Here is a 22,579-nt window from a genome sequence, read left to right as displayed (position 1 = left end):
TAGCCAGTGTTTCATTTAAATTATTTCTTTGGAAAACAAAATACTCGTGGGTTATCTGCCATCAATCATGGGTTTATCACCCAGTTGTAGGTGGCAACAGAGAGACGATGGTGAGAATGGGATACAGAAGGAAACAGTGAAGCATGGTCCAGAACAACTCAATGAAAGGTACTAAGCCAGCAATATATGGATGAGATACACATGTGTAAAGGATCTCAAAATCACCATGGGTGTGATAACAGGGACCAACCAGCAAAGTAGACTGCACTGACATTTACATAAAGAAAGCCCACCTAACTCAAGGTTTAGCCTTAAATGCTTGCAACCATTCTACAGAGTGGGGATTATAAACACATAACCCTGAATTTTTTTTTTTTTTTTTTTTTTTTTTTGAGATGGAGTCTCACTCTGTCACCCAGGCTGAAGTGCAGTGGCGTGATCTTGGCTAACTCCAAGCTCAGACCCCCAGGCTCACACCATTCTCCTGCCTCAGCCTCCTGAGTAGCTGGGACTACAGGCGCCCGCCACCACACCCAGCTAATTTTTTTTTTTTTGTATTTTTAATAGAGACGGGGTTTCACTGTGTTCACCAGGAAAGTACTGGGACTACAGGTGTGAGCCACTACGCCCAGCCCCAACTCCTTTTCAACAGCTCATAACAGCCCAGTTGGCTCTGATTCCTTATTCTGTGGAAGAGACCATAACAATATCCCCAATCAACAAATAAGTACACAGATGAGGTCTTAACAGATCCCAGGGAAGGCAGAATCAAATTTTGTCTCAGTATAATAAAGATAAACTACAACAAGCCCACCAGGAATTATTAGAAAACTAGGGAAAAGAAATAGAAAACGTGTCGTCTATAGCAAAAAAGGAACATCTTTTATCACAAATAAGGAAAAACAATGGAATTTTAGACTTTCCTCATGAATCTGGATAAGAAAAAAGTCACCATTTTGATAACTAAGATTGGCAAAGATGAAAAAAGTTGATAACGCCTAATATCAATATACAGTGTCAATAGTTGCATAGGACAGTTGGAAGTAGGTTTCAAAAATCTTAATTGTGTATGCACTTCTTTCTACTCAGAAACCTCACTTTTGAAATTTATCCCAGGAAAAAAAGTCTGACAAATGTAAAACAGAGATGTACAAATACTCATCACATTTTTGTTTAAAAGAGTGAAAAGTTTAAAAACACTTTAAATGTTCATCAATAGGGTTGATTAAACAAATTATAGTACAATGGAACATAGGGAGTTACTTAAAATGATAATAGAGACAGATGAGATAGATGATAGATAGATAGATAGAAGATAGGTAGATACATAATAGAAAGATTGGCAGATAGATACATAATAGAGAGGTAGATGATAGATAATAGATGAATAGGTAGATGAGGTAGAGAACAGATTAGATGGATAGATAGATAGATAGATAGATAGATAGATACACAGATATTAGATAGATGGCTAAATGGAAAGATAGGTAGATAGGTGATAGAGAGAGAGAGAGAGAAAGAGAGAGATAGTAGAGAGATAGACATATAGACAGCAAAACTGAGCAAAACTGTCCTTGATGTATTCTTGGGAGGGGGAAGCAAATTTGAGAGAGCATAAAAATAACCGATGTATCTTTCTGTACAAATGTATATGCACATGTGTAGAGAGCTAAGCAACACATTCACCAGTATATTTACGGTGACTCTCTCTGGGAATGGAATTTGTACATGCAATTTTATGTCTGCTTTACTTCTGTGTTGTTCAGAGTATTTCACAGTAAACCTATATTTATTTATATAATTTTTAAAAATAAAGCAATTTTCATTGTAATGAAGAAGGGAAGGCCCCTGTGAGTTTGAACCAATGTCCTCCAGAGACTGCATAAATGTTGTATTCCATATAAAACTGTTGTTTCATATTTATTAGAGCAGCCTATAATCATGGCAATAATCACATTACTTTTTTTGTGCCAGGATACACATTTTTTCCCTAAAATAACTGAGGTATCATTCAAAGATTTGACATAAATAACCCAGGAAACATAAAAGTGGATGCAGTGAGCCACAAGGACATAGCCAAAAAAACCCAGGATGGTGTCAATGACCCTAACAACACCCCCGACATATCCTACCAAAGTCAGGTAGTTTAACATGGAGACAGTGCTGTCAGCAGTGGCCCATGTATCTGTTGGAAGATCACAATTCACGAAGACCTGCAGTGAGTGCAAGTTTCTCTCACACCAAACAAGATCAATGCTGCATGTTCCCATTCAAGTAATCCCAGCTTGAGGCATTTTTGCTGCTATTATAGAGTTTAAACAATATTCCAGAGATTTCTTTTATTTTTCCTTCTCTGAAAGACAAGAATGTGAACTTTCAGGGTCTAACTCAAGTTCCTCATTCGTGCAAAACCCTTCAGTTACTCCTACTATTCCTATTCCTATTACACACAGCCTTCTCTTGGCATGTCCTCCTGATGCTAAACCTCATGCCCATCAGAACTGTGTTCTCTCCCTGAAAATCTGTGACCACAGAATGGTGCAAGGTGAAAACATGATTCCAATATGTGTGAGTTTTAATTGTTATAAGAGTGTGCAAAGCGAGGACTGCGGATTGTCATCAACGGTAATACTGGTATTAACTGTGATGAAGGTTTGCTCTGGTTAGACCTACCCAAGAGCCACACCTTGTGCTAGGAATTTTATATTGATTCTCTCACTGAATCTCTACAGTCTCTCATGAATGGAGTAGCATTATTGTTAGCATCTTACAAATTATTGCATAAAGATGTGATGTAGCAGGTGACTTGTCATCAACAGAGAAAATATTTGGGCCTGAAGTTTCATGGAGCAGGTGGTATTTAAAGTGGGATTTTGCTAAATAAAGAAGAATCTTCTGAGACAGAATATTCTGGAAAAAAGAATACAGAAACCCGCAGAACCCTAAAGCCAGAAAAGGGCAGGATGTCTGTGGGGAAGAGTGAATGCTGCGTTGTGTATGGGATGTGATGAGGATGTGGCCTTTGGGGGGTCATACTTCCCTGAGAGCCAGGGTCTCCCACCCATTCTTTTTTTTTCATTTATTTTAGAATCAGGGGTATATGTGTAGGCTTGTAATGTGGGTATACTGCATGGTGCTGAGGTTTGCAATATATAAATGAATTGCATTCCCCAAGTGGTAAGCACGGTACCCAATAGAAAGATGTTTTTGACCCTTGAACCTCTCTTTCCCTCCTCCCCTTATATTCCCTAGAGTCTATTTTCCCATATTTTTAAACTTTGTTCAGGGGCACATGTGCAGGTTTGTTACATAGGTAAACTTGTGTCATGGGGATTTGTTGTAAAGATTATTCATCACTCAGATATTAAGCCTAGTACCCATTAGTTATTTTTTCTGTTCCTCTCCCTTCTCCCACCTTCCACCCTCTGATGGGCTCCAGTGTGTGTTGTTCCCCTCTATGTGCCCACGTGTTATCATCGTTTAGCTTCCACTTATAAGTAAGAACATGTGCTATTTGCTTTTCTGTTCCAGCAATCCCATTATTGGGTATATACCCAAAGGAATATTGTTCCCATTGTTATGACCATGTGTCCCCAATGTTTAGCTCCCACTTATAAGTGGAATGTGTGGTATTTGGTTTTCTGTTTCTCTGATAGTTCACTTGGGATAACGGTTTTCAGATGCATCCATGTTGCTGTAAAGGACATGATCACATTCTTTTTTATGACTGAATAGTATTCCATGGTGTATATGTACCACATTTTCTTTATCCAATCCACTGTTGATGGGTACCTGGGTTGATTCCATGTCTTTGCTATTGTGACAAGTGCTGCAATGAAAATATGAGTGCCTATGTCTTTTCAATAGAACAATTTCCCCTTCTTCCTATCGGCCTTGGCAAAGAATTTATGGCTAAGTCCTCAAAAGCAATTGCAACAAAAACACAAACTGACAAATGAGACCTAAACTCTTGCCCTTTCTAAATTACTGTCACCACGTGTTATCTGTCCCACAGAATTGTGACAATACATACAGATTTGCCCTCTTCTATTGCTCCATTTGAAAATATCTTTGTTTTTGAACTAGATTATTATTACATTTAAATTTATTTTTTAAATTTAACTTTTAAGTTCAAGAATATGTGTGCAGGTTTGTTAAATAGGTGAATTTGTATTATGGGGGTTTCTTGTACAGATTATTTCATCACCCAAGTGTTAAGCCTAGTACCCATTAGTTATTTTTCCTGATCCTCTCCCTCCTCACACCATCTTGTCCTCTGACAGGTCCCAGGGTCTGTTATTCCTCTCTAAGTGTCCACGTGTTGAACTAGATTATAATATTCAAGGATAAGGGGGCTTTGCCTTCAAAATTCCAGCATGCTGACTGGACCTAGAGATGGAACTCAAATTAACCGACTGCTGATCAATTACTTGTCCACTGTGAAAGTTCAGACACTATCTTCATGTGTCCTGTCAACATGTTCCTATTTTTTGAAAAAACTGTGTTCTTTATGTAGATATGGGAGGAAATGTGTGGAATTACATCTTGTTTGTTATTTATTGGAATTGTCTGGCCTCTGGCAATTATTTAGTCTCTTCAGGCTTCAATTGTTCTTCATTGGAACTTAAGCTCCCAAATCTAGGTTGGGCATCCATTATATATGCGATATGTCCCTTTTTGCAGTTGTCAAATTGTCTCTCCTACTCATTGTAAGCTCCAAGGGTGTGAGGAACAGCATCTGTGCCATTCTGCAGCTCAACATCTGGCATAGAGTAGATAAACAGGATGTGATATTTGCTATATCAAATGGAAATTATATGAAATATGTGCCTGCCTAGAATTATCACTTATCCCACAGTGGTTTTTAAATAAAATAAGATTATACTTGTGAAATTATTGGGTTTCTTCTAATGTTCGATAGCAATTGTATTTATATATGATAGAGGTAAATACTATATAATCCTAAGTTGTCATTTAAAAACAGCTTCCAGGAACAGATGTCTAGCAGAGGGTCTTTAAGAATTCCAGTGATATTAATTTTAAGGTTTCATTATGGGACTCAGGATCAAGGAGGAAGCTACTTATAGCCAGGGAACATCCTGGTGAAGCCCCAGGAGTCCAAATTAGAGGGACAGTGTTCAGCTAATTTCTACATTGATAATAGGTATCAGTGTTTGGATCTATGAAGTATCTAGCATTCCTTAGAAACTCAGGTGAATCAAAGTTCCAGTTGGTCTTTGAAATTATCTGCACCTGGTCACCTGGGTGCTCCATCCATTAACAGGCAGCTCTGAGCTTGATGAGATGAGGGGCCACCATCAGCATCCTCTTTGCTTTCTCCCATGGCTGGTTTGACTCTCACTCCAAGGATGTCTAGTCCATCTCATCTGAGTAATAAGCCCAAGTAGGATAATTTCAAAGAAACCATTCTCATTTCTTGTAATGACTATTTGTGAGTTTAGGTCTATTTCCTTCAAAAAAATAAGACTGAAATTCATGAGATCCCACACAAAATATAGAGTTTACAAACTTGGGGCATTTTCCTGCATATTCTTTTAAAAATGATTTGTCCTTTTTTTTCTTTCAGTGAACAGATGGATGGAGTCATGAGTTTCTCCCTATAATATAAAATCGTGTTTGTTTAACATTTATGAAACCTGCTGCCTGGTAACATTTATCAGACAATTTGGGATTAAAACCAGATATATGATATCAGAGAAATATTGGGCAGCTCCCATTTTTCAATTCGTGTTTATGACAAACTTATTATGAATTAAATAATAACAGCTCAAGGTAGAATTAAAAGAACATTACTGAAGGTTGAGAATGTCTCATTCCTTGAACCTTCTGTTCTCTTCCAATATTTCTAATTCAGCAGTATAAAAAAGAAATGCCATGTTAAAAATTATTGGTTTTATTATTGCAGTAAAAGTTTTCTTAAAATGACCTCCAATTAATCATCTTGCCAGATTCATCAGCAGAGCCCATCACTTCTGTAAAATGTTTTGTCTAATTCAGTAACATGCTGAGGTCTTAGTATAAACATGGCAGCCTCTAGTTTGTCTATAACTTTATGCTTCTGTGAGTAGAGTTGTTTGCCTACTGTAAATACATTGCTTTGATCCCAAAACTGTGTTACATCTTGTACTTGTTATTGTAATCACGGAATTTGATTAGCCAGAATGTAACCTAATCTTATTTGACTGCATCAAGAAAAAGAGCCGCTACTTTCAAAAGAACATAGTGGTGGGTTTTTGTAAAACTAAGTAAAGGTGAGCTACATATTTCTATTAAATTTGGTGGTGGCAGCATAACCATAAATACTTGAGAAGAAAATCATAAAAATCTAGAAAAAGTTTTCACTGAGATTTCTTTATATGTGTCTTAATTTCTACCTCTGCTTTAAAAAAATACTGTCAATTTTATATAATAGATTAGTTACCTATTACTATATAACAAATTACCACAAAACAAAACGTAGTGGCTTAAAACAACACACATTTGTTAGCTCATGGTTCCTATAGGTCAAGAATCTGGGCATGAGTTAGGTATACAGTTCCTCTGTGTCAGGGTCTGCCACTGGGCTACAAGCTTGGTGTTGGCCAGGGCTGAGGTCTCATCTGAAGGCTTGACTGAGGCAGATCCACTTCCAAACTCATGTGTGTTCACTCAAAGGGACATCTTAAGCTCAGCTGCCCACAAAGAACATGGATATGTCTTATACAGAAAACAACTCCAATTTGTGAACACGTACTCAAAGAAAAAACTTGGTCTTATTTTTAAGACGCTGGTGGAGGATAGCGATTGATATATCTATCTATAAGTAGATAGATATAATATAGCTATAGATATAGTTAAGTGTACTATTTTAAGTATGCATACATCATTTTATGTGAATCTCCATTTTATCCAGTCATTTAGTAATTAAATGATTATAAACCTGGATCTCTTTGGATAAAAAATGACAAGCTCATGAGATTTCCTTAAAAAATGCCCTAAGACATATTTTGGCTTTATTCAAATATCCTTGCAAGGCCAGAAAGTATAACAACAATCCCAGCTTTGCAGTAACAGCAAAATTAAAGACCAGTAGATCTCCTAATTGTCCTTCCTGACTTGAGGAAGGCCAAGCCTTTCCTCCAAACCAAGGTGCATAGGAACATCCAGCCTGTGTACCTCCCACAAGAGGAGAGGAAGCGAACAAGACCTTGTTGACTCCCATACTCTGAAATACAGCAACCATGACCAACAGCATAGCAACTCTCCCATGTGAAGTAGCTATAAAACAAGGCAGGTGGAGGGGAAGAAATGTGGAAGGAAGATACACAAATGTCTATGTTCAAATGGAGAGATGGCCAAAAGTTCCCATTTCCACAGGCCCTACTGTATTGTTCAAATTGAGTGTATCACATAGCGTATAAAATTCTGTTAACTAAATAACATGAATTTGTATGTAAATAAATGAAATATGACTTCTATAAATGTCATAGAATTTTGGGAAAAAAATATATGTAATTTGTAGCTATCAACCAAGGATTTTAAAATAATTTCCCCCCAATATCAACTTTTTTTAAATGAAAGAATTTGCCTCCAAGAAAAACATCCAATGTACTGGATACCAGATGTCTCAGGAAACATTTCAGTCAAGAGCCCACGTACCCTGAACCTGGTAGTATTGATAAGTACACTAAGAAATGTCTTTGGTTGTCATATTATTTCTGAATCAATCTGATGTTACTGTTATTCACCAAACTATTCAAGTTGATTCATTTGATGAACACAAGCTTCCTTTTTCAGATTTTAGGACCCATTTCAGGATGTGTTATTTTCTGTCAATCCATCCAGAACAATGTTCCCAGAATCCCTAGTGCATTGAAGGCACAAAAAGGTGACAGTAACTCATTATTTTTCTCTCTGATCCATAGTGATCTAATCTTAGACCTACCATTCAACCCCATTTTCACTTAGCATATTGGATATGGAAATTTAATCACCTTCCTATAAATGCAATACAGTGGGTAATGGATTTTCTAAAAATATTGTTTATATTCAATACGACTTCCCCTTTTCTTCATTTAGTTTGAAACCATTAATTAGCAAATTCTAGTGCCATGTAAGTTTGGCAGGTGAGATATCACACGGCAGGAATTCCAGACAGAAGCCGGAAATCTAGAAACTTAGCTAAGCTCTTTACCTGCCGCTGGCATTGACTGTTTGACTTTGAGACGTCATTTCAGCTTTTGTCTGTTTCTTCATCTCTGAATTGGGGCTGATCAAAACACAAGCAGACCGTGCTCACATGTGGAGACGAATAACTAACCAAAGCAGCATGAACAGTGCAGTGCTGTGTGACTGTCAGGGGTCATAAAATCCTGAACCTTCTCTTTGGGCTCCTTTGGAAGACACATGGATTTGCATTCCGAGCGGGAAGAACACTTGATCCAAGAGCTTGGCTGCCGACAGCACTTCAAATCCTTCTGAAGGACTACTTTGCCCCCCATTAGAAATTACAATGCTGAGAGGATGAGATGTTAGGTGTTTGGAGGTGTAGGGTGTAAGTTCAGCTGGGAATGGATTCATTTCTTGGTTAATAGGAAGGTAAAGAAGAAATGGGTAAGGGAAAAAGAAATGTGTTTTTTCACCTGACCCGAAAAAAAAAAAAAATGTATCAGATCTGCAGTGACCAGAATGAATTAAAAATGTGATGTGAAAGATAAGTGTTACTCACATACCTTGAACATGTACCCTCAGATGCCTGGCATTGAAGGTCTTTGATAAACTGATCCAAACTTGCATTTCCAGCCCCACCCACCATCCCCCTCTGCCTATGTCTGTGTAACCACTCTAGCGCTCTTGCACTTCTGGCTGACAGTTGAAATATGCAGCAGACATTTATAACTCTGTGATTGGCTCTCTCCATTCTCTTTGAGTAGAAAACTCTTAACCCCCACTGTTGCATAAAACACAATTCAGCATATAATTCACTCCTCCAGTGTAATTAGAAATCACCACATCTCTGATCCATCAAAGCATGTTGTCCACCCTGACAAAACGGCCATAATTATGTTGCCTGTCACTGCATGCATCTATACTTCATTGCGCGTTATAACCTCCAAAGCATAGGGGATGTGCTTCAATCATTTTCATACTCCTAGGTTTGAGCACCATATCCAGAACCCAGTACCTTCTCAATTAATATACACGGGAGGAAAAGTAAGGGAGAGACAGACTGATGGATGAGGCCCATGAAAAACAAGAATTGCATGCATAGTCTGTGCACTAACAATTCCATTTATTATTATTATGAATATGTTTTATTTTGTTTATTTGGGCATATGCCAGAGAAGTCATTACTCCCTCTTAGTCATCTGGATGTTTTCTGAAGCTGTTAAACTGTTTCAGGTTTTGTTTCCCTCCAGTTTATTCTATGTGTCCCTGTTTTATTTAATCATGATCTAAACTGAATTTCCTCAGTCCCATGTTGTCAGCAATCCAATTAAGATCCTATTCAAACCATAGTGATCCGAACTCTACTGGTTCGCTCACTCCATCTGCCTTGTTCAACCTTTTCTAGTTTTTCTAGAAATTCAAGGTGCTCATATCATGTAAATGCAAACACAAATCATTTCTTCCATCACAGTGCTTCAGGTATGCCCATCTATGTTAAATACAGGGATTTCTGCTTGTAGTTGGTGGTTCCCCACTGACATCTCCTGCTAACTGCTATGAATCACCCTAGCGGCCCAGAGCACATGTGGCCCACTAGGATCACTGGTGCATTAGTAGCACCCAAGGTCCACTATTCTGTGAAGTGCACTAAAGCCCTGAGAACCAGGAAGATGGGAGAAGGAAATTCCTGTCTTGGTGTAAAATATGGGATCATGAGATTCCAACACTGCTTTGTTTGTCCTTCCACGCATCACCAATTTTAGTGAAGTGTTTCTTTTATATTTTGCAGTCATTGAACGCTTGTTAAATGTCAAGAACTAGGCGAAATGCCCAATAAACTCAAATATCCCTTTATTTAACCTTCACAACTTTACCTTAGGACAGTTAATACCTTCCAAATATTGCCTTCTTCTATGGTTGACATTAGTTTCTTGGAGCTGGACTGGAAACCACCTTTGGGTGTGAGTCATTCACTTAAAGTAGCTGCATCTCTCCTGAAGTCAATGTTTAATAAGAGGTTTATTTTCCAGGCACTGTCTCTTCTTAGAGTGTGTGTGTTTACCAGAAGTCATTGAGCTGAATCCAATAAATGAATGTTAGGCCGACCTGCCCTGGTTGACCAGATGTACCTGGAGATGCTGCATCCAAGCAGTTGCCAGGTGTTAATTTATTCTCCAGAGGTATCTGTAACCTTCATGCATACTGGCTCAGCAAATCACTGATTCATCACAGAGACAGTGATATCCCTAAACCTCCTAGACTGAATTGCCCCACTTCACTTGTTATATTTTGTCAGGCAGTGCCTCTGAGACCCCTTGGGTTCTGTAAAATGCCTCAGGCTTTGGCTTAAGATTCTAGGGTAAGGCAACACTAGAACTGCTTCAAATTCCCTTTCTCCCCAACCCAAGGTTTCTCAACTTTGCCACTACTGATATTTGGCCTGGACCCCTCCTTGCTGTGAGAGGCTGTCCCGTGCACTGTAGGATGCTCAGCAGCATCACTGGCCTCTACCCTCTGGATCCCAATATCACCACCCCCTTCCAGAATGACAGCCAAAAATGTCTTCAGACATTGCCAAATAGCATACCAGGAAAACCTGTAGGCTAGCACCCTCTCTTGAATATTCACAAAGAACAATACTTTGATAAATGCTCTGAAAACTCCTGTGGTACAAAAACAAGTCAGGTCAGCTGCATTATCCAAATATATGGAGCCTTTTATCAGAAGACAGCCCATAAAGGTAGCCTTGAACAGAATAAAATCATAGAACTACTCTTCTAGAAAAGCTCCTTTCAACCCGATTTTAAGCACGAGACCAGCACTTGACCTAACTCAACGTACTTTTGAAAATACAGCCCATAATCAAATGTCTATTTTTAAAACCTCTTATTATTTACTTATGAATATTAATGCATGCCTAATAGGTACATTTGTAATGGAGATTATCACTCTAAAATTACTTTAATTACTCCATGATTTATTATTTGTTAGCATATTTATTTGGGATATATTTATATATATATATGTGTGTGTGTGTACATATGTACACATATGTGTGTGCATGCAATAAATACATTATGTATTTTTTCTGGCAATAGGCAGTGTCCCAATAGTAACACCCTGTTGTGCTCTTATTGTGCAGAGAACATATTATTTGGTTAATTATTAGCACACACCTCGTAATGCTTTGAATTCATTTAGTACTTGATAATTTTTATATAAGTGATATGCTGCAAAGACCACAAGCATTAAATTTGGCTGTGCACCCAACTCTTTCTCCTTCCCTAGCAAACACAGCAGTGCTGGATAAATCACTCCAGCCTTTCAAAGTAAGAATGGTGATATTTATTCCAGGAAATTATTGCCATGCTCGTGGAGGAATAAGTACAATTTTCCTGGCGCTGAAGATGCTCATTATAAATGGATTTATGTCCAAGATCCAACCCCACCACCTACTGATTACAGAGAAGGAATGCTCTGATATTTTTTACAAGTTCGTAGGGTTTTTTAAAAAATATTTTTTATTATAGAAGATATACTTCCATGCTTATTGCTAAAATGCAAAAAATATATAAATGTGCAAAGAACAACAAAAATACAGCTATTACTTTACTTCCTGGAGATGAATCATTGATGAGAGCTGGTGTGTTTCCTCTCCATTATTTTTTCATTCTGTATTTCAGAGACTTTTAATGAAAATATTAGACAACAGGATATGTTGTCTTTCCTGAGATAAATTCTGACCTCTTATCTTCTCCCAGGATTTTGAAGGATCTGCTCAGAGGCCTGTGATTTTTCTATAAAGCAGATGAGGAAGGAAAGAGGTGCTGTAGGTTTTGGCATTCAGCCACATCCTAATGCAGGGGTCAGCAAACTTCTATAAAGAGCCAATACTAAGGATTTCAGGCTTTATGGGACATATGGTTTGGTCACAACTAGTCAGCGCTACTCTTGTAGCACAAAGTAGAACGAAATTGCAGACATAGGCAATACATAAATGAATGGACATTGTTGTGTTCCAATGAAACTTTGTTTACAAAAGCAGGGGATGGACAGAATTTGGCTTCTGAGCTGTAATTGGCTACTTGCTATCCTATGGTGGCAAATGATGACAAGCAATGAACAAGTAATAAAGTTCTGGAAATAGAACAGTACTTGTATCTAACTGTGAAAACAGTTCCTGTTCTGTTAAAAAAAAAAAAAAAAAAAGGAATACGAAATAACATCAAGGGGAAAAAACCATCCAAGTTTATGACTGAAAAATCATTTATTAAAACTTTGTATCAGGGAAAAACGTTGCACTTATGAGTACTTTTCAAATTGAAACGCTGTCACGTGCTTCACTGACTTGTTTTGTTCCCAGACAACCCGTTTGAGGGAGTATCCATCCTACTTTAATCCCCATGATTCAGCTTTTTCTGGTTGCTTTCCAAATTATAACCATTTCTGTCACTACATAAATCTCTTCAATAATTTTCCCCCAAATTAAGTCCCCTCTGTCTTTTCTGATCAACCAATTTCTCTCCTACAAACTCCAGATTCGACCAGTCACACGTGGCTGACAGAATCTGTGTTTTTTCTTTTTGGAGATGGAGTTTCGCTCTTGTAGCCCAGGCTGGAGTGCAATGGCACGATCTCGGCTCACTGCAACCTCCACCTCCTAGGGTTCAAGCGATTCTCCTGCCTCAGTCTCAGCCTCCTGAGTAGCTGGGATTACAGGCGCTCGCCACCACACCCGGCTAATTTTTGTATTATTAGTAGAGATGGGGTTTCACCATGTTGGCCAGGCTGGTCTCGACCTCCTGACCTCAGGTGATCCACCCACCTCGGCCTCCCAAAGTGCTGGGATTACAGGCGTGAGCCACTGCGCCCAGCCCACAATCTGTTTTTAAAAGGACATTTTGTGATTAGATAATTTTCTTCAAGGATGATTTGTGAAAAAAGCCATCTACAATTTTATATATATATATGTGTGTGTGTATATATATATATATATTTTTAAGTCATCAATTTGCTATGGATTTAATCATTGCAGAGTCTACAGGCAAATGGGGTTGTAGTTCAACAGATATTGAGTGACCACTGTAGCCAAAGTTGCTGCTCTGCCAAATTCTCAGCAGCTCCCTTTTACCTATTCTGTGTGGCAACCACTCGCTGCTCAGTGCTTTTTTCTAGCACTTTTATCAGCGGACCTGCTGTCCTTGGGTTGCTGGAGCATGGAGAAATGCCAGTAGTTAATATCACTTCTCATTCTGCATCTCCATCCTCTCACTCACCAAAGCCCCAAACTGCAGCCAACATAGTCAATGATTGAATGGGGGTAGATAGGAATGCCCAGCTCCCTTCCTCCAGGCAAAACAAACAAACAACAAACAAACAACAACAACAAAAGCCCCCAGAAATCCTCTAAGACATTGTGTAAGCCTCAGTGCTCCCCAGAGATCAGACTGAGCCTGGGACTTTGCAGGAATCACATTCTGTTTGACTTTCTCCCTTTTTCTATCCAGCTTTCTCACTCCTTTGCTGGTTCCCCACTCTGAGATCCCAAGAACCCCAGTTTAGGAGCCACCTTTTGGGACCCTGACTTAACTAAAGCCCTAAGCTATAGTAGGCACTATACTGGTTACCTGCAGCTTTTCCTAACCTCTAACTACTTATGGGTCCATGCCAATCTAGCTAGAATGCCATAACCTACACAGAGGGCTAGGATCAATGCACCAAACATCTGTGCTAAGAGAGAACTAAAGCGTATGCATTGATCAGGTAGGTCTATAACTATTTGTATTTTTTTTTTCTTCAGATTTTCCAGACTGGCTACAAGCCATCGTATGAGTAGAATAAAGTATTAGTCAGGGTTCTCCAGAGAAACAGAGCCAATTGGAGATTGGTTTTCCAACTGGAGAGATGGAGACAGACAGATAGATAGATAGATAGATAGATAGATAGATAGATAGATAGATAGATAGATAGATAGATAGACAGACAGATAGATAGGAAGAGAGAGATTATAAGAAATTGGCTCAAGAAATTGTGGAGGCTGAAAAGTCCCATGATTTGCCATGTACAACCTGAAGACCCAGTAAGTCCAGTAGTATCATTCAGTCTGAATCTGAAAGCCCAAGAACTAGGGAGCTGATAGTGTAAACCCCTATCCAAGGCAGCAGAATATGAGATGTCTCAGTTCGAGCGGTAAGGCAAAAGAAAAAAGGAGAAAGGTGAATTCCTCCGTCTTCTGCCTTTTGTTCTACTGAGAGACTCAACACATTGGGTGATGCTCGCCCACACAGCAGAGGACAAACTCTTCGCCTGTACCATCCACCAATTCAAATGCTAATCTCATTCCAAACAGCCTCACAGACACACCTGGAAATCACATTTAACCAGATACCTGGGAAGCCTCTGATCCAGCCCAGCTGATACACAAAATTAGCTGTTGCAAGTTTTTTGGGTCTCTTCCAAGGCATTATAAGAATTATCTGGGCAGTTAACTGAGTGTCTTTTAACCACACAATACTTGCATCTGGTTCTGCCAAGTTATTGTGATGGCAAAAAGGCTAGAGCCTACATTGATGAATACTGTCACCTCTGCTCTCAGATCAATACAGTCTGAACCTGTCCCCAAATACAATTTTTTTCTGTTTACCCAGCATTGATCAAGCCCTGTTAAACTGATTCAAAATGATGATACAGAATAATTTATGAAACAAAATGTCAGCTTGCATACTAGCCATTAAAAGAAATCGAGTTTATTTATGGGGGCTTTTGTACAGCCCAGCCCACCTCTGCTGGTTAGTTACGTACATAGGAACCAAGATGTATTATCACACGGGAAATTTTGTAGAAATCAGAGTAAAATGATTTAAGAAAGGCCCCAGCTAGGCTTGGTATGAGTGCCCTAAACCCCTAAACAGGAGGGATTTGTATGGGAATTAGTTCAAAGAGTCGTTGCCATGGAGTTCTAATTGTTTGCATAATGGAACCTGGCTGATACCAACAAGAGTTCAACAAAGGTGACTTTGTTTTACCTCTGTTCCTGTTCGGGTTGTTAAAGATACTTTAGAATTAAGGTGATTATCTTTACTTTTCATTAGCAATTAAGCCTGAGCATAGTATATACATTTTATTTTCTATTCCTCAGCTATGATAACACTTCTTGCAGCCTAAATACCTGACTTGATAATGATTAGAGTTCAGAAGCAGATGACTTTACAGGAACGCTATTTTGAAAAGATATATATAATTAACTGTACCTGAGTAAAATAGATTAAAATGTTGTGACTTTGAACAGTAAAAGTTTTCTTAGCTAGACATAAAGAACATGAATCTAGTCCAGGTATGGTACAGCGTACACCCGTAGTCCCAAATACTTGGGAGGATAAGGCAGGAGAATTGCTTGAGCCCAGGATTCCAAGGCTGCAGTGAGCTATGACCATATGATTATGCCACTGCACACCAGCCTGACCAACAGGGTAAGACCCTGTCTCTCTCCCTCTCTCTCTCTCTCTCTCTCTCTCTCTCTCTCTCTCTCACACACACACACACACACACACACACACACACACACGGAAATGATTGATATTTTGATAGCCTTAAAAGTTATACCATAAATTGTTTAGCCACCACTCTGACAAACAACAAAAACAAGACACAAAAATATAAACCACCATTGTTATCAGGGGTTTTTGTGCATGTAATTGACAAATGTTTTATATTAATAATATATGTATATAAATATATATACTATGAAAAATTTTATATTCATAATATATGTATATGTGTGTGTGTAAATTTCTATAAATCTATTAGAGAAAAAATGGTCAAATAATCTGAACAGGAAATTCTCAGAAAATCCAAATGACCAGTAAGCATGTAAAATGATATTTGACTACACCGGTAACAAGAGGAATGCAAATAAAAACAATAAGTGAGCTCTGGGAGGTGGAGGTAGGAAGATTACTTGAGGTCAGGAGTTCGAGACCAGCCTGGGCAACCTGGTGAGACCCCGTCTTTTACAAAAAATAAAAATAAAAAATAAGTACGATACATTATTACATCGTAATAATCAGATCAGCAAACATTTAAAAGTCTTCAATTTAAATTGTCAGCAGGTGAATTGTTTCAAACCCCATATTGGTAAGCAATACTAAATGTACCTGCCCTCTGAGCCAGCAATTTCATTCCTAATTATATATGCTGAAGAAGTTCTCATATTGGTGTTCAAAATGACATATATAGGAATGTTCCTTGAGGCATTTTCTATAACAGGAAAAAACTGGAAACAACTTATGTTTTCATCAATAGAGAAGCAAAACCATGTGTTGCATAGCCACACAATAAAACCATGTACAGTAGAACAAATGAGTCAACACAAAAAAAAAATCTAACAAATTGAAAGCAACAGAGAATGGCAAGTACCGGGAGGCTATGCACAATACGAGTGTATTTATTTACATAAATACTTTACATTATTACAGTTTTTAAATCAGGCAAAGCATGTCTACATGTAGGTTCTAAATAGCTAATACATAGCAACAATTTTAACACATGTATAAAAAGGAAATACCAAATTTATGGTCCAGATTTTAGGGATGCAGGGGGAGAAGACAGTATGGAAATAAGTGGGGAAAAGGTACCAAAAAATTCAACTGTGTCTGAAATTTTCTATGATGATGATGATGATGATGATGATTTTGTGAGATGGAGTCTTACTCAGCCGCCCAGGCTGGAGTGCAGTGGTGCTATCTTGGCTCACTGCAACCACTGTCTCCCAGGTTCAAGCGATTCTCCCATGTCAGCCTTCTGAGTAACTGGGATTACAGGCAACCACCATCATGCCTTGCTAATTTTTATATTTTAGTAGAGATAGAGTTTCACCGTGTTGGCCAGGTTGGTCTTGAACTCCTGACCTCAGATGATCCACCCGTCTCAGCCTCCCAAAGTGCTAGAATTACAGGTGTGAGCCACAGTGCTGGCTTGAAATTTTCTGTTATTAAACATTGATAGAAGATACATAGATAAAGAGATGATAGATACACAGATAAACAGATGATAAAATCAATAGATTGATAGACAACAGATAGATAGATGGATAAATGATAGGATAAATAGATAGATAGACAGACAGACAGATGATAGGATGGTATATTAGTCTGTTTTCATGTTGTGGATAAAGACATACCCGAGACTGGGAAGAAAAAGAGGTTTAATTGACTTCCAGTTCCACATAGCTAGGGAGGCTTCAGAATCATAGTGGGAGGTGAAAGGCACTTCTTACATGGTGGTGGCAAGAGAAAATGAGGAAGATGCAAAAGCAGAAACCCCTGATAAAACCATCAGATTTTATGAGACTTATTCACCACTATGAGAACAGTATGGGAGAAACCACCCTCATGATTCAAATTATCTCCCACCAGGTCCCTCCCACAACATGTGGGAATTATGGGAGTACAATTCAAGATGAGATTTGGTGGGGACACAGAGCCGAACCATCTCAGATGGATAGATAGATAGATAGATGATAGACAGATAGATACATAGATAGATAGATAGATAGATAGATAGATAGATAGATAGATAGATAGAGACACAGGTAAATTTTCACTTTTTATTTGTAATTCCTTGAGCAGAGTCATTTAATATTTGTCAGACAGTCATGAGGCCTAACTCTATGCCAGACACTATTTATTTAGGGAAAATAATTCAGCCACTTCATTTTCTCAAGGCAAATGATGGGTCTCTAAGACCATGCATGTCTTAAGCGGAGCTCTGGATCACAGCCAATGAGCTGACCCTGGGTTTTGTTCCACTTCCGCCCAACTAGATGTGTTCTTAGTCATTAAAAATTAATTTTATCTCACTTTAAGAGGATTGTGGTTGGGAAGTTGATTGTTATGCTAAAGTTAAAAATAAAATCACAATAAAAGCAAAGCTATCATTGTCTTCTGGATTCCTGTTGGCACGGCATCTTTTCATGAGTATAGGTTTCAGAGGGTTAAGGGTTTCACAGAATTCTACTTTTGGGAATCAATATTCATCCATGTGATTTGAGATGTGGAGACTATCATTTACTGTAAGCAGGTCACTATTCTGCTGTCTCTTTTTCTTTGCAAGGTCATTTTAAGTAACTGAAGTCTTATAGTGTTTCTATGAAAGGAAATCCAAACTTGAAGAACATTCACAGCGAGAAATACATACAAGAGAAATTTTCAAAAGACAAGCAGCAATTAACGTGCTGCTCTGTAACACAGTCTATGCAAATTATTTCCAGAATTCTTAATAAAAAGGTTAGCTAACTCTCAGATATTAAGATTAAAAATAAAATTATTTAATATTTACCATCTATGAACCTCATCAAGAATCATAGAATTATTAATCTGAAGTAAATATCCCAGAATTACAATAATTTGGTATTGTTGAACTCACACTTGCCTAATTTCAAACATTTCCAGAAAGATACTTCAAGCCAAACAGCACGGAGCTGCAGATTATAAAGTTTACTCACAATCACAGTCGATTCTATTAAATAAATTATGTTTCCATTTGAGCTACTGGCCTATGACCCTCTATGTAACATAATTTGAGTGTCATGTTTTATTTAGATAACTGACGTTCTGACCGACATACACAGTATTTTTGTCACTCATGAAAGTTTATATAATTTACTCTCAACTCTAAGGCTTACTGAGTCATAAAGATGTGATTCATGCATAATAAATGTAACAAAATTAAAAGAAAGAAAGTAGCCTCAAGGTTATAGTTTGGTTGGAAGAAGAAAAAAGAAACAAAGAACTACTTACTCTTGTAAAGAAGACATAAATAAGTTTTATATCTGGTACCATATCAATATTGTTTATTTTGTGGGCTAGACTTTACAATATGGGCATTGGAAAATTAGAGGTGAAATACACAAATACCCATTGCTTATGGACATACACACATAAACACATAACTATGTGGTGTGTGTGTAGACATATATTGTTGTATGGATGAAAATTACACCATTGTTCTGCTTGAATGTACCTAGTGGAGGATGTTTAAGACAATACATGAAATCAAGTCATGTTTGAGTGCCAATGGGGCTCAAGTAATAGCATCCTCTTTCCATGAAAATTCTGAGCTAATTAAGGAAAAAAATACACAAGGTTTATGGACATCAGAATGTCACCTTGATGGTCGATATGGGAGATCTTAAAGAATGTCATTTTTGTCTGGAGGCAATCTAGTCCTGATCCCCAAATCCTTCCCCTCCAGTGAGTCTCAGCCAGCATAGGACTGAGGTAGACTTCCCTAGTAAGACTGCCCTCTTGAGACTCACAGTACTGAAAGAGAAGAATGGCTGCTCTCTATGGAGCTGCTGACTCCCAGTAGAAAGAGAAGGAGCATGCCCTGTTTTTCCTTACACCACAGGTAAGTCATTCCACTCCTCATGGGGGTCAGGAAGTAAGTGAACAGCAAGAGAAGCTACACAGACTGCACCCACTATTGGAAAGATACACCAGCCATGGAGTGGTGTCCTCTCTTTTCTCAAGTTAGGAGGCAAAAATTTATGTGAGGACCCAAAATCCATGGCTATTCGGCATCACATCTATCCACTGCACAAATATTTATTTGAGCAGCTACCACGTGCCATGTGTATATTTGCTGAGAATGTACGCTCCTGCGTTCATGCCCCTTGAAGTCTGTGGGTCACATTGGCATGTGCATTGGAAAAAAATTTATTTGTGCCCATTGTGTATTCATACAACACCCAGAGCAATTTCAGCCCAAGAAACATAAGATTAAAGTAGCTAACCAAGATTTACATACAGACTTTCACCATGGAACAAAGCCAAATAAACTGGTCTTGACAAGGCTGGATGGGAGCCTTACCCTATTTAACAGGATACCAAAACCACTAGAAATTGAGAGTTACCCAATGAGTGGGACTTATCTTCTGTTGAATCAAGAAAGGAAGGATAGAAAGAAAGAAGGAAGGAAGAAAGGGAGGGAGCAAGAGAGGAAGAGAAGGAGAGAGAAAGGGAGGGAGAAAGGAAGGGAGGGAAGGAATAGGATAACAGGAAGATTTGTATGTCCACATTGCTAATGATGCCATCATACCCAAAATCAACTTCTCCAACATTTTTCATAAGTCATGGCAAAGATTTAATAGACACATTGAAGAAAAATACAGACAAAGGGCTTATCGTAAGTCAGAAATATTTGAAGAGCTAGTGAATGGAAAATAAAAATATTAAAATCTGATTTACAGCACTGATATTACTCATTGAAGAGGTAATGTACTCAGCTATCGGATTAATCATCACCATTATTGGAATGCAAAGAGGGAACTAGTGGGCTATAAAGATACCCTTGTCTTCCTTAAAGAATGATGCTGTTGAATTTTCATAAAACACTAAATTAAGAATAACTTTTTTGTGTATTTGTGTATTTGCAATGAAATTTTAAAGTCAGAAGGCTCTATAAATTTTAATCTATGAGATATGCATAGCTCTTTTTGCACAAATAATTTAGTGAGGTCTTTTCTGCTTAACTTTAACTGTACAGGTAAGAATAAATGATTTTTTTTTTTGTCACCTACATTAGTAGACAAATTCAAGTAAACTTCTTCAGAGGAGCTGATTCAGGCAGTAAGTTTTTCTTCAGTTTCATAAACATCCTTCTATGGTTTGGGGTACGACTACTTCATTTCATGCTCCAGTGTTAAAGAATAAAGTAGAAATTATAGGGAAAATATTCAGTAACTGCACAATACTCTCTTACCTAACTGACTGTGAATTTGAGGAATACTAATTGAAGAATACGATTTAAAGTCTAGAGGCTCCATTGCTAACATTATGTCAGACTTCATGTTGCAGCAACTGTTTTTCCAGGATGGAACCTCTAAAATAACAGGTAAAATGTAACTATACTTTTATTTTTTAAGTAAATCTGATCTGATGGTTAACTAAGAATCAAGTTCTTGCCCTTAAGTAGTCTTCCAAATCCTGACTACCATTAAGTCTCTCATTTAAGGGTCTCTGTGCTGAGAACTTAAGTCCAAGGTTTTGGCCTGAAAAATGGATGCGCAGTTTGAAATTCTTGCCTAAAGTCAAGATTCCCAAACAATTACAACCACCACGGTAAGTTAGTGATCAGAAAGTACTCCGTCACAGTGGCCAAGTTACAATTTCTTTACAATGCCTCCAAATTTGTAAGTACCAAGAAGTTCCTGGTAGAAGCAAGAACAAATCCTTACCAAAAAAAATCATTTTAAGCAGAGTTCAAAGAACTTCTACAAATCAAGTTCCAAAGAACATGAGACTGTGTTCTTTCTCTCTCTCCACCCCGCCACACCAACACAATCATAACAGACGCAAGAAATCATTAGAGAATCAATTAATTTTGAAAAATAAGGAAAAAATAAATGCAATTTACAAAAGCAACAAAGGCTGGGCATGGTGACTCACACCTGTAATCCCAGCACTTTGGTAGGCCGAGGCAGGCAGATCACCTTGAGGTAGGGAGTTCAAGATCAGCCTGGCCAACATGGTGAAACGCTGTCTCTACTAAAAATACAAAAAAAAATTAACTGGGTGTGGTGGCACACACCTGTAATCACAGCTACTTGGGAGGCTGAGGCAGGAGAATTGCTTAAATCTGGGAGGCAGAGGTTGCAGTGAGCCAAGATTGCACCACTGCACTCTAGCCTGGGTGACAGGGCAAGATGATATCTCAAAAACAAAAACGAAAATAAAACAAAACAAAAATAATACTAATAAAATCAACAAAAAGCATAAAATACCTAAAAATAAATTTGTAAGAACATGTATAAAATTTCTACACTGAAAACTACAAAACTTTGCTGAAATTTGTTAAAGGCATAAATAAATGGAAATATATACCATTTTTACAGATTGGAAGACCCAGTATTACTAAGATTTGTACCGTTCCCAAACTGGTGTACAAATTGAATTCAACCCCAATCAAGAAAACAAGCAGACTTTTGTGGAAATTGAGAAGCTTGTTCTAAAATTTTAGAAATTCAAAGGACCCAGCATAGCCAAGACATTCTTAAAGAAGTTGGAAGACTTAATATTCCACATTTTGAGACTTATAACAGTGGAAGTAAACAAAGACACTCCTAACCCAAGTGAGAACAGGAACTCTTTATTCAAAGCTTGCTATGGGAAGGGAGTCAGCCACCATTCCTCGGCCAGAACTTACACGCAGGCAGGAGAATGGTGCAGCTTTACCGTAAAAGAAAACAAGGAAAGGCTTCAGGTGTGAAGATTGGAGGTTAGTTGTGTGAGAAAACTGTAGTCAGACTAAGTAAAAGCAGCATGCTTTAGGTGGTTGGCTTGCAAAACAAATTTGATTTTCCCTGGTTGGATCTGTTGTTGGAAGAAAAGGCAAAAACTAGGGAAATTAGTAG

General features: G+C 38.1%; 1 long non-coding RNA gene across 1 annotated transcript in view; it reads right to left on the bottom strand.

The window, feature by feature from the left end:
• LOC105522896 overlaps positions 1-21,720 on the bottom strand; it is a 45,831-nt gene extending 24,111 nt beyond the window's left edge. The window contains exon 1 of the long non-coding RNA XR_001003507.1: positions 21,632-21,720. This is a non-coding gene — a long non-coding RNA (uncharacterized LOC105522896). The remainder of the gene's footprint in view (positions 1-21,631) is intronic.
• Between the last annotated feature and the right edge of the window lie 859 nt (positions 21,721-22,579).

The sequence above is a fragment of the Colobus angolensis genome, unplaced genomic scaffold, assembly GCF_000951035.1.
Source record: "Colobus angolensis palliatus isolate OR3802 unplaced genomic scaffold, Cang.pa_1.0 Scaffold444, whole genome shotgun sequence".
NCBI classification, from domain to species: domain Eukaryota; kingdom Metazoa; phylum Chordata; class Mammalia; order Primates; family Cercopithecidae; genus Colobus; species Colobus angolensis.
The sequence above is the reverse complement of the archived record's forward strand: the minus strand, read 5'-3'. Positions and strand labels throughout refer to the sequence as shown.